This window comes from Paramormyrops kingsleyae, chromosome 5 (genome assembly GCF_048594095.1).
Source record: "Paramormyrops kingsleyae isolate MSU_618 chromosome 5, PKINGS_0.4, whole genome shotgun sequence".
Classification (NCBI taxonomy): Eukaryota; Metazoa; Chordata; class Actinopteri; order Osteoglossiformes; family Mormyridae; genus Paramormyrops; species Paramormyrops kingsleyae.
Window position 1 is genome coordinate 35,384,079 of NC_132801.1, and position 12,939 is coordinate 35,397,017.

Consider the following 12,939-nt stretch of genomic DNA (forward strand, 5'->3'; position numbering starts at 1 on the left):
TAATTAACCGTGCAGCCTCACAATAAAATCATTTGAAAGTGACTTCAAATGTAGCATTCTGCACAACTGTATTTAAACCAAAAAATGCAGTAGCTTGAACAAACTCCCTCACCTGATGGCTGCCAAGACCTTTGAAGACACATCCCATGGGGCTGGACATCCTATCTAAGCCTGTTTCAATTCCAGTTTACTGTACGGATGAACCACACTGCACAGAAACCAGGAAGACCTACCCAGGACTTCAATCATTCCAGACCAAATAGAGAAATCCAAACAAAGCTATAGCAGCGTGATATATTGAAGCTGCTTACTTACAAATATAAAATCATCGGCCTGTCCATTCATTTCACTCAATGCTTATCCAGGTGAAGACTTGCTGATTTACCCCACCCCAGCTATACCGATGGATCAAGTGTAAAACATTTAATCTCGAGGCAATTAATAGTGATGGCTATTGCTGATATCATGATCATACTTAAAGCACTAAGAAAAAGAAACCTTAAAAGGACCCATCTGATCTGATCTGTCTCAGTATGTTTCTTGAATCCATTGTGTGACAAATTCACTCAGAGGTGTAAATAAGCTGTGATTACCTGCAATGATACAGTCATGGCTAAAGAAGAAGCTAAATAAACATTTTTTTCCTTTAATTACAAAACCAACTCAAAGCTGACTATCCATCTTGCCCAGATATATATCTAAGCATAAAAAACTGCAAAACTCTTGTTGTTAAATTCAAGAGATGCGCAACAAGCTGATGGAGAAATGCAAAGATCTGCCTTGAGATATAGATGAACCCTTTTGCAAACAGAGCCGAGAACAGGTTGTGGATGAAGTCACTTTTAAAGAAGGGTGTTTTAATTCATATAAAGTATGAACCGGCTGCGAACAGGTCTCTGATGTGTCATCTTTCAAAGGGCAGTGATGTAACTTTAAGTGAACGTGCTAATCTCTCTCTTTACTCTCTCTCTCTCACTGTCATTTTCTCAAATTTGCCAGTTCAGTGTTTAGCTATTCCTGAGCGCTGCATGGCCTTGTCAAATTCAAAGAAAAATGGGGAAAATGGACCAGAGAAACAGAAAGTAGAATATCGTCCTTGAATAATTCCCAAGAATTAAAAAAGAAATATTTGATCTAGACTTTATTCACTGCATTTGCAGAAAAGAGGGACAAATGGCATGACATGTGACCCCTTTCCTTAACATATCCAAGCAGCAAAGTCTGTGATTGTGGGACAGAGGGGATGAATTGATTTGAACTCAATCCAACAAAGACAGGTGGATTTGAGCTGAACAGCATTTGTCAACATATAAAGTGAGTCCAACTGGAAGAAGAGGGATATTCTAAAATGAAAACACTCAGATTTCAAACAGAACAGAGAGCCCTCATCAGGGAGAAACCTGTAATTGTTTGACAAACAAATATGAAAAAAAATTAAATGCATTTTTAGTTCCAACTAAAATTTAAATGTATTTGTGAAATGGGATTGCATTTTTTAAAATCTATATTTGATTTCTCACTACTAAAATAATTAAATATGTTGACACACAAAGGCATTGCCGACATTTCTACTGCAATTCCAAGCATTTTTTCCCTCAATCAACTGACCAACTCTGGCCACTGCTAGGACACTATCACTGAGCTCCCAGAATTCTATTGAATGGTTGCTTATTCTTCATTTCATTTTTCCTTTGGCAATCGGAGAAAACTGTTTTCTCAATACTTTTCTAAAGTTAAGACACCGCCGTAGTTTCCTGCAATGAGTTGCCAGGGAGACCTTTGCTTGAAGCAGATGGGCACTCTGGGTACTCTGAAGTCACGCAGGATTGAGAAGTGGGTGGTGGATGTACAATATGTACTGAGATGGACATTCATACAGAATGTCAAAGAAGGTAATAATAACGCTAATAACCACAGTGTTTTCTATGTTTCCTGAGATCACCGTTGGCCAGGAGGCAGGGAAGTGTCAATGCTGGTGATCATAAAGCACGTTTTCAGCTTTGAGTTACATAGCAGCAATCTTCCACCAAGAACCATTCACTGTTCTTATGATTAATTCAGTAAGATTGCTACAGTTTTTAGTCAGTCAGTCAATTCTATTACAACCCTGAAATGAAGTACAATAATGCAATTGAAGTTTTTAAAAACCACCAAAAATCACAATACAATGTGGTTTAACTAGAATGCCAGTATGTAAAATTATAATTGATTTTCCTTTGCAGATACGATTGGCCACCCCTGCAGTATAGTCATACCATTATCACAGCCTTGCTCTAAAGTAATATTATTAAAACATCACAAATGGACCATTAACACTGTAGATGGATTCTAAGATGCTGGATTTTTCTCCAGATGCTATGAAGGCTGAAATACCCACACGGAAATAACCTATATAAACATATATGTTTTAATATATGTCACATATATAAAATTGGCCGTTTTCCTATATTATTTCTACAAATATGTACATATAATATAGGAAAACGGCCAATTTTCTACATATATGTACATATAATATAGGAAAACGGCCAATTTTCTACATATATTTACATATAGTAGGCTATAGGAAATCGGCCAATCTTATATATGTCACATATATTAAAAACCTATATGTTTATATAGGTTAAATGGACTGCATTTATATAGCGCTTTTCTACTCTTACGAGTACTCAAAGCGCTTTACAATTTATGCCTCACGTTCACCCATCCACACGCCAGTGGTGGAGGCTGCCATGCAAGGAGCCAACCTGAACACCGGGAGCAATTTGGGGTTCAGTGTCTTGCTCAAGGACACTTTGATGGGGTCAGGAGGAACCAGGGCTTGAACCTGCAATCCTCTAGTTGCAGAACGATAGCACCACCTTCTGCGCCACCATATATCCCTTGTCAATGTTCTTTCAGTGGGGGGTTATGCATGAATTAACTGTTATTAATTTTATTTGTTTGCTTCAGGTTATTTCCGTGTGGGATGTGAATCTGGAAGTGACTTGAAATTGGAAAAAAGACTTGACTGACAAAATAAAAAAAACGACAAACCATTTTGTTATACATTTCCTTCTTTTCCACTATTTTCATACAAGAAAGAATTGACCTTGTAAGTGTTTCAGGAAAACGTGTAGACATCATAGCTTTCCATCTCCTCTCACTTATTTGCCATAGTTAAATTCCATAACATGCCAATTACATGTGATACCAATTTCACGTGTTCGCACATAAGTTTTTTGCATTTTTTTTTTTTAGTTAGTTCTTAGTTATTGCCTTGATAATAGAAAATATGAGCTATAGGCATCATGTATGACAGTTGCCAAAGTGAGATATGAGCTAAAATGACCAGATCCTGCCATGAGCTATATAGGAGACATATCTTGTATGTACATATAGGGCTTATATGTGGATATAAAGAAGCAATACAGGAGACCTATATGGCCTGTGTATGCATATATATGCACCTCAATTTTGCCTATATGTGGCATATATACGCATATATGCAGCATATATATTATCATATATATGCATATATACTGCATATAGGTTTCATATATGCGCATATATCCTCATATAGGTTCTTTCCATGTGGGTAGTGAGATCTGTCCCATGTCATGGAAGTGTAAGAGGGTCACAAACAAAGCCCGACTGACATTTTTTCATGCTGGTTTTAATAATCTTCTATCAAGCACAAAATCATCCTCATTTACACACAAATGTGGTCGTTGAGTCATATTGTGCATAATGCATGTTATTCTTTAAGAAGTGAGTAAGTAAGTTTATTTATAAAGCACTTTTCAGAGACAGGCGTCACAAAGCGCTGATCAATAAAACTGGATAAATAAAATGTCAAAGAGGTTAAAATACAGAATGTGAAATTAAAAAGGATAATTTAACAGAATCTACCCAAATACTTGTTTAATTAGGTAAGTTTTTAGCTGAACCTTAAACTGCTCGATCGATTGCACCAATCTCAGTGGTGGTGAAAGACTATTCCACTGTCTGGGAGCCACAGATTGAAATACTGGTTTGCAGAGTTTGCAGAAAGGTTCCCAATCAGTTGCTCTTTCAGAGTATTTCAGGTACATGTGTATGTATTGATATTTATAGATTTCCATCCATCATTCAGCTAGATTAATTTTCCTCAGGGTCCAGACCTTGAGATACCTCTTCTACACTTGTAGCATGGGCCAGTTATTCTGTTATTGAAGTTGTTCTTGTGTTTCTCCACTTAGTGTGTCTGTATTCACAGACATACCAAATCCTTTTACACAGGTGATACCATCAAAAGTGCTATTTGTGCAGATGAAACAATATAAAATTCAGCTGATTGTGTTAAAGTAGTGGTTCTCAATTCCGTTCCTGGCACCCCCCCTGCCAGAATGTTTTTGTTCCAACCCTACCTTAATAGGCTAAAGCTGGTTACAGATCAAACGTGGCATGCGCTGTGCGCACCCCATTCAAAAAAACCAAGAGGGTCTAGCTGCAGACGCCTGTAGAGTGGAGCTCCAGCGGAAATACGTCACCTCCTCAGGAAACACGTGATCTTTAAGGACGTAAAGTGGAGCTCCGGTTAGGGTTAAGGTTAAGGTTAGGGTTTATTTGCTGTGACACAGAGTTGAGGCCACGTGTTTCCTGTGGAAGTGATGTATTTCCTGTGGTGCTCCACTCTACAGGCGCCTGCAGCTGGACCCTTCTCAAAAAAACAGCGATGTCCGCTCAACGCGCTGTGCTCGCGCGGGGCTTCTGCGCAAAGAGTAGGCCTGGTTTTCAAAACTCTCTCCTGTCATTTCGGCTCGCGGTCAGTAGTGACGATGTATATTTCGTATTCAAAAAGATTCTACGCTTGAGTGATATACTGTCCATGTCTGAGTTCCCAGAGCTATAAGTTTTCCCTCTATTTCGATTTCGGTGCCTTGTTTCTATTGATCGCGCGACAATGTGTCACAGCGCCCAGCGGTCAAAGTTCAACAAAGTTCATCACAGAGCTCGGACAAGCTCCGCAAGCGGCGAGCGGCGCGCGGCACGGAGCACAGCGTAGTGCTCGCCGCGTTCGGTCTGAAACCGGCTTTAGCCAATTATATAAGGACCATCTGAGCCTGATTAAGGTAGGGTTGGAACGAAAACATTCTGGCCGGGGGGGGCGCCAGGAACGGAATTGAGAACCACTGTGTTAAAGGTACCTACAGTGAGGAAAATAAGTATTGAACGCGTCAACATTTTTCTCAGTAAATATATTTCTAAAGGATCTATTGACATGAAATTTACACCAGATGTCGGTAACAACCCAAGTAATCCACACATACAAAGAAATCAAAACAAATAAGTACATAGATTAAGTTATGTGAAATAAAGTGAAATGACACAGGGAGTAAGTATTGAACACACTTACTGAAATTTATTTAATACTTAGTAGAAAAGCCTTTGTTGGTAATGACAGCTTTAAGACACCTCCTGAATAGAGAAACTAGTCGCATGCATTGCTCAGGTGTGATTTTGGTCTATTCTTCCACACAAACTGTCTTCAAATCTTGATGTTTATATGGCCTCTCCTATGAACTCTGATCTTTAGTTCTTTCCATAGATTTTCAACTGGATTCAATTCTTGTGATTGACTGGGCCATTCTAGCAACTTTATTTTCTTTTTCTGAAACTGATTGAGAGCTTCCTTGGCTGCGTGTTTGGGATCATTGCCTTGCTGAAATGTCCACCCTTGTTTCATCTTCGGGACCCTGAATGTCTTGCTTTCTCCATTCATCCTTCCTTCAATTATACTGTATGAAGTCTACAAGTACAGTACCATATGCTGAAAAACAGCCCCACACCATGATGTTCCCACCCCCAAACTTCACTGTTGGGATGGTGTTTTTGGGGTGATGTGCAGTGAAATTTCTCCTCCAAACAGGGTGTGTGCTATAACATACAAAGAGTATAATTTTGTCTCATCTGACCGGACTATATTCTCCCAGCATTTCATTGGTTCGTCCAGATGTTGTGCGGCAAACTTTAAACAAACTGCAATATGCTTTTTCTTCAGTAGTGGAGTCGTGCACGGTGAGCGTGCATAGAGGCCATGCCGGTTGAGTGCATTACTTATTGTTTTCTTTGAAACAACTGCACCTGCTAATTCCAGGTCTTTCTGAAGCTCTCCGCAAGTGGTCCTTGGCTCTTCTGATCATTCTTTTGAGTCCTCTGTCAGAAATCTTGCGAGGAGCACCTGGTCGTGGCCGGTTAATGGTGAATTGATGTTCTTTCCACTTCCAGATTATGGCCCCAACGGTGCTCACTGGAACATTCAGAAGTTTAGAAATACGTCTGTGACTGATGCCATCGGTATGTTTTGCAGCAATCAGGTTGCGAAGGTCTTGAGTGAGCTCTTTGCTTTCATGCATCATGAAATGCTTCTTGTGTGACACCTAGGCAATGAGAAACCTTTTTATAAGCCATCAATTAGGACTAAACCAGCTGATATTAATTTGGACTGATAGGGGGCAGGATTTCTTTCTAAATACTGACAGATTTCAGCTGATTTCTTGGCTTTCCGTGCCTTTTTGCACCTCCTGTTCTTCTTGTGTTCAATACTTATTCCCTGTGTCATTTCACTTTATTTCACATAACTTAATCTATGTACTTATTTGTTTTGATTTCTTTGTATGTGTGGATTACTTGGGTTGTTACCGACATCTGGTGTAAATTTCATGTCAATAGATCCTTTAGAAATATATTAACTGAGAAAAATGTTGACGCGTTCAATACTTATTTTCCCTGCTGTATACAATTGTTCTAATTTAGTTTTTCAGGATTAGCATCGCTATTTTTTTCTAAATATATAAAAAATATTCTTTATGAATACTTGGATAATATTTTATATAATCATATAATATATGAAAATATATGTTCATGTATATTCTCTGAATATATACTGTAATTCATGCTCTTAAAAGATCATTTTAACATTTATTTATTTTCATAATCATTAGATTTTTTTTTCTTCCAAGCATTCTTTCTAATACATAATTGGCAGTTAATATATCTGGAGATTTTTTTACTCCATACATTTTGCTTATTAAACCTGATGGACTCTTACACGTAGGAATTAATTCAATTTGACTTCAATTATTTTACTGTGAAACAGCTGCTCTTCTTTATAGACACCAATGTTGCAGGGCTGTGCTGCAAGTTACACAGTAAAATCAATGTTAAATTTTAACACTGAAAGTGGAAACAAGCTGAACACTTTGAGTGTTATATTGACATATTGACACTGACTATTTCTGAGTTTTAGACTGATGATTGTGTATCGAATGGCTTTTGTTGTTTGACTGGTTTGGTGTTATGCAGCACAGGAATGAACATCTAAAATGGTCCTGCTCAGAGTCTAGGCCCTGAGATTTCAGAAACATCTGTCCAGGTCAAGAGGTGATGAAGTCTTTGTGACCAAAGAAAAACGTCTTACAGAAACCAAATTAATATTTTCAATAGTCTCATTGTACTTGAGCCTCTGCTAACATGGTGTAAAGGCACAATTGCCTCAGACTAAGAGGATGAGGAAACAGTCAAATTTCAAAGGCTTATTGAATAATAGTTAATTAAAAAATGTGTATGAATAAGTCAGGATTTATCTGAGGACAGCTTTCAATAAAAATGCTTTCCTCTAATAAAAAAAAAATCTCAGGGACATGTAGTGTATGTACAGAAACTGTTCTAGATTTTACAGAAGTCAAAAGTGTACTTGAGAACAGCTAAAAAGGAGGCAACACAGCAGAGGATTATGCCAATGATAACGTGCCCACATTTAATTGTTAAGTGGATTGATTTTAATTGAACCATAATAAAACTCTAAAACCATTGCGTATTATATTCTTCTGTTTTTCTCATCACAAGTTATTTTTTGATTTCTCATTCTATGACCAATAATTACAGCAATATTGTATATTATCAATGGAATATACAAATAGATAAGACATTGAACTGTAAGCAATAGCAAGACATTGTTCCTCCAGAGAGATAGCTGGGCTTCTACTGTCAGCAAGATTTGACAAGGAATGTCTTATAGTTGAAGCCAGAAGTCTGTTTATAACCCACTGCCATGATGCCCTCATAATCAAAATCAGTGCATCCATCAGTTTTGTGTCTAACAGTAAGGAAGCTGTTTTGATATTGGATGTTGTACAGTACAGAATTTCAAGATGCCTGGGTTTTTCCTAATGGGATCAAAGAGAAACTAGAGTGAAAGTCACATTAACATTGTATCTCTACTTGAAGTCAAATACAATTCTGTATTAGAAAAGTCTTGTGAAGGAAAACTGCAATGGATTTGTTCTTCTTTCTCCCTTTCCGTAGAACTCACTTCCATCCATCTGTCTCCACCCACAGCCCATCCCTTTGATTCTGCCCACACCCATCTTTCTCTGTCCACAGCCTATCCCTCTATCTCCATACAGTCTATCCCTCTGCCCACAGCCCATCCATCTCCACCCACCGCCCATCCCTCTTTCTCCACTCACCGCCCATCCCTCTAACCCCCCCCAACAGCTCATCCCCCTGCCTCAGCCCACTACTTCATGCCTATGTCTCTTGTTCTCCCCTCTCGACAATTTGTAAGGATGCAGTCTGGTGATTCTTATTCTTGCATTTTTTGCATTGCTTGAATTTGAATGTTAAAGTATTCTTTAAAAAGGAATGTTTTCTTATTTTTTAAAAGACAAAAATGAAGGAATGTTTGCTTCAATTATTTTTTGTAAACATTCTTTTGATGGAGATTGAGAGTAGTAAAAAAATACTTATCAATAACCTGCACAGTATGCATTTATTTATAATTACTGAGGTTGATTTTTATTATTGATGCTATACAAACTATTGCTGTTACGGTAATTTTTTTCACTTTACCTGATCTTACAACATGCTATGGTTTTTGTTTTAACATGTATAAATGTGCAATTACCCATGTAGCTGCTGCTTGATAAAGCTTGTCTGGAAGACAATATCTGCAATAATTTAACTGAAAGCTACAATACATGAACTTCAAAAATACACATATCAGTATCTACAGTAGCTGAAAATCCGCAGAGAGAAAGCTTAATAATCTAATTTATTTCCAGAAAGTTAAATCTTGACATCTAGATTCTTTGGCCGGTTGCACAAAACACAATTAAATTGTCCCCTTAAGTGTGACACTTAAGGTTTAATTTCCTCTAAACCGAGGGATTTATGTTTTAATCCCTTAAAACCAAGGGCGTAACTTTGTCTGGAACATTGGGGGGGTCAAGGTCTCCACCCATTACAGGGGAAACATGATTATTGGGGGGGTTATATTGGCTGGATCTGATTATTGGGGGGGGTCATGACCCCCCTAACCCCCCTGGAAATTATGCCCATGCTTAAAATGTAACCTTAGTTAAGGAAAAATCTTAAAGGATTTACTGCATTGTAAGTCATTTTATGGTAGTAAAACTGTACAGTTTCTACGGAGACCATTTCTTTGCGTGCACTCACGCCTGCTTGTGATACCTGCTGTCGCCTTCAGGTTTATTTCTTTATTTAATATTTGTTATTTCTGCATCAGGAAATTTTTCCATAACCAATACGTACTTCTGTCCTATATTGCTGGTGCCCAGGGTGAAACTTGCCAGCACTTATTAGATTTTTTAAAATTCTGTTTAACCAAAAGATCGATCTGCTAGCAAGATTTAAAAATGAATTATAAACATGTAAATAAAATATGCATAAAATCATTGACTGGCAGTCAGGCAAAATCAATTGATCGTTATTCGTATTTGTTGGGTAGGCCTACTCCCAGTCGCAGGACATTTTCGTTCATTTTCTTCATTTGTCGGCATAAATCCAGCCATGTCGCGGTTAAGATACAGTTAGAGGTACCTTAAGTTTTTTTTTTCTTTTCTTTGGATGTTAAGGTCTTGTGTGCAATCGTTAAGGGTACTGTAAGGGATTCCTTAAGTATAAGACCAAGATAAGGGGAAAAACTTAAATAGGCTACTTAAGTGAAAATTTTAAGGAAACTTTACGGAGAAGACATAAGGGTGTTTTGTCCAACCGACTTTATTTTAAGGAATCCTCTACCCTGAAAGGTTTAAGGAAATCTTTTCTCAGAAAATCTTAACTTAAGCCTTAAGGTGTTTCTTGCAACCGGCCCCAGGTCTTAATGAACATCTGCCCTTTTTCATGACAAACCTATTTGCTGAAATGACACCCACAGTAGATATTTTATGTGTCATCCCCCAATTCTCTGTCATTGTTTGTTTCCCCTCCCCCCTTTGTTTTTTTATAGTTTAGTTTTCTCTTATCCATTCAATTTTTGTATCAGAATAATGTTCTATTGATGATGAAGACAGATGAGCGAATGGACCATCATAATTGACAGTTCACTATAGGGCAGTTTTGGGCTCCCCTGAGCTTTGGTACTACAGCAGACGATACCACTGTAAACCCTCGCTTAGCTTGGTCCTATTATGTAATGTCACCTGTCCTAACTTAGATGACGTCATGCTGGTGACAAGCTGGCACCTGCCAAGAAGCACGAGCTGTGTTTTGTGTGAGAGAGGAAGAATTCAAGAGAGGGACAGAATGAGAGGGCTGCTGGAATTGTAACAGATATGTATTTAAAAAAAGGAAATAAATGCATTAAAATGTTAGACACTGTACACAATATCTTTAAAATGGAATTATGTTTTTATATTTAAAAAAAACGTAAAAAGAAGTATTAATAAACAATAATTTAACAATGTCTGTGGTACAACAATCCTTCAAAATCAGCTTTGTTTAAAAAGTATGACAGTTTGTGAATTCTGTTCCTAAGTACAGATGGAAAAGAGCAATAAAGGGATTTTTCTACATTTGCCAGTTTCTTTATTGTTGTATCATTATCATGGCAATGAAAATCATTGTTAATCAATATTAATGCTTTTTAATAATTATCTAGACAAGTTTATTCATAAATAATGTTAAGTATTATGAACATATACGTTTCTCTTCATTAATATTAAGCAGTATGTAAGTAAGCCTGCTACGGAACTCCACTAGACTTGCAATGAACAATCAATCTAGCTTCCAGATTTCAGATTCAAAACATAATATTATTGCCAGTATATATTATATGTGCTTGCATGGAACTGGTCAGTATGTGGCTCAGTGGACTAAGCCTCAGCACATGTGATAGGAAGGTTGTTGGTTCAAGCCTGGCTCTCAGCACATCTGTGGGTCATTAAACAAGGCCCTTAACAGCCCCCCCCACCCAGCTCCCTGGGCACTGCTAAGGATAGCTGCCCTTCATGGCCAGATTGCTCTCACCGTGGGAGAGCAAGTTGGGGGTGGCCTCAAGTGAATTATATATTCATCTTATAATTATAAATCTTTGTAATATGAACTGTTGAAAATGGACAATAAGGTTTTTTTAGTGGATTTATGTCTCATTTTTCTGTTATACTTTTAGCACTACTTTAATGATATTAATTTGTTGGAGAGTAAAGAGGAATATTTAAAGTTTAGAAGCACAAACATCTAGTGATGTAGCACCTATAAGCTGCTCTCGAGCAGCCAGTGCATGAGAGACACTGACTATGGTGCTAAATTGCAGATATGAATAATGATATTTATGTTTCATGTCAAATCTATCCTTCCCCATTAATGTTACTAATGCTGCTTTCTGGTATATCAGGATATAGCGCCCAGGCTATCACCACGGAAAGCACTGCAAAGAGGATGGGGGACAAGCTGGGGACTATAGTGACACTACACAAACCAAAGTGCAAAGAAAAAGAGTAGGAAGCAGTTACAAACGATTAAAAAATTTATGACATCAAATTCACAGATGTGAAAAAGTACCTGCGTTGATTTCTCAGTGCATGCGCACAACAATCACGATCTTGTAAATCATGTGTCCTTTCAAATGGTGCTAAAAATTCTTTTGGTTAACACATAGGTTAAACCAGAAATGTGTACTGTCCATTACTACCTCCAAGTGGTGAGTTTTAAAAACACAGTCAGAAATTGAACGTACAGAAGTGAATTTATTTCTATGATTTGGTTATAAAAAAGAAAAAGGCAGAACAAAAATAGCCATATTTTGTCCCAATGATCAAAATCAAGGACCTAATAAGGAGTAGAGCCACTCTTTGCCTTCAGAGCAGTTTTATCCCCTCTGTAATTCTGTCATGCAAGTTTGAGCTACATGTAGGGGGATTCATTTTAAATAAGAAAAGCCTTTGTTGTGGAATGAAAGTAGTGGAAATGTATTTCCACGATTGGAGGTCCAAAGCATCTTCAAAATTTTCATTGTTGTTCAGTTAAGGTGATTAGGGAAGCACTGGAAGGTGATTCACATCCGCAAAAGCATTCTTGAATTTGTTTAGTTCAAGTGTTTAGACAAATGATCAACTTTCATAATGAGCAAAAAATATTTTGTCTTACAAAATCATATTATATGTTTTGGTTATTATTCAACCCTACAGAGTAATCACTCAACCTTATGACTTTCCCATGATTGCCACCCATACCATTATTGATTTCTGTCATATATTCAGTAACCCACACATCATATAAATACTGATTGTCAGATGTGTGATTTATGGCTGAAACATACTGGCAATCAACCTAAAATTACTGATATTCTATCTGTGATTGGAGTTGTGATTTTGTTGTTTCAATGTTTCATACGATCACGCTGTCATTTTGTCTGTCCCCTGTATATATGCTCATAAATTACGCAATAATAATAATAAGGTAGGATAATAACTAGAGTAACAACTAGGAGGGATGAATTCTGAAAGGGTAAATATAATGAAATAAACACAAATGATTTCTCCCTGATCATTTGATAATCATGTCTGTCATGCAGTTTTCCTTAAAGTGTCCCTATAATCATCCCAATTTTCAGAATTAATTTTACAAGCATATGTGTAGTTAGGCAAATAGTAACCAATTGTAATATCTTCAATT